General features: G+C 49.5%; 1 non-coding gene across 1 annotated transcript; it reads left to right on the top strand.

Annotated features, from left to right (window-relative positions):
• Window positions 1-202: 202 nt before the first annotated feature.
• Window positions 203-335, top strand: LOC119949774. Its single transcript, XR_005457309.1, has one exon. It is a non-coding gene; the product is annotated as a small nucleolar RNA SNORA7 (small nucleolar RNA).
• The last annotated feature ends 598 nt before the right edge of the window (window positions 336-933 follow it).

The following is a 933-nucleotide window of genomic DNA, read 5'->3' as shown; positions in this document are numbered from 1 at the left end:
GATACAATCCTTTCATTCATTCATTCATTCAATCATATTTATTGAGTGATTACTGTGTGCAAAGCACTGCACTAAGTACTTGGTAGAGTAAACTACAACAATAAACAGACACATTCCCTGCCCACATTCCCTGGGGGTGGGGGGGTGGGGAGACAGGCATTAATATAAGCAGATAAATTACAGATCTGTACATAAGTGCTGTCCCCTCTCAGGGTCACACCTGGAGAGTTTCCAGTACTCTACCAGGCTACTGGAGGGAGAGTGAAGCAGAGGTGTACCCATTCCATTCCTAGCTTGGCCAGTGGCTAGTGAGTGGAAGGCAATCTGCTACAGGTCAAAACTCACCCATGCTGGGCAGCAGCAGCATAGGAAAGAGTCGAGGGCGAGACTCAAGTTCACTGCGCAGAAGGAGGCAATGGTACACCACTTCCGTATTTTAACCAAGAAAGCTCTATGGTTACACTACCAGAAAGTTTGCAGATGGAGAACGGGGCATTTTGGGAGAGATGTGTCCGTGGTGTCACTATGGGTCGGAAATGACTCGAAGGCGTAAGACAAGACAAGATATAAGTGCTGTGGGGCTGAGAAGGGGAAGAACAAAGGGAGCAAATCAGGGTGACTCAGAAGAAAGAGAGAAAAGAGGAAAGGGGGGCTTAGGGAAGGCCTCTTGGAGGAGATGTGCCTTCAATAAGGCTTTGAAGGGGGGAGAGTAATTGTCTGTCGGATTTGAGGAGGGAGAGCGTTCCAGGCCAGAGGCAGGACATGGGTGAGGGGTCGGTGGCGGGGTAGGCGAGATGGAGGCACAATGAGGTTAGCAATGGAGGAGTGAAGTGTGCGGGCTGGACTGTAGTAGGAGAGTAGCAAGGTGAGGTAGGAGGGAGCAAAGTGATGGAGTGCTATAAAGCCAATGGTGAGGAGTTTTTGTTTGATGAG

Source organism: Tachyglossus aculeatus, chromosome X2 (genome assembly GCF_015852505.1).
Source record: "Tachyglossus aculeatus isolate mTacAcu1 chromosome X2, mTacAcu1.pri, whole genome shotgun sequence".
Taxonomy (NCBI): Eukaryota; Metazoa; Chordata; class Mammalia; order Monotremata; family Tachyglossidae; genus Tachyglossus; species Tachyglossus aculeatus.
Note: the sequence above shows the minus strand (reverse complement) of the source record. Positions and strands in the feature narration are given on the sequence as shown.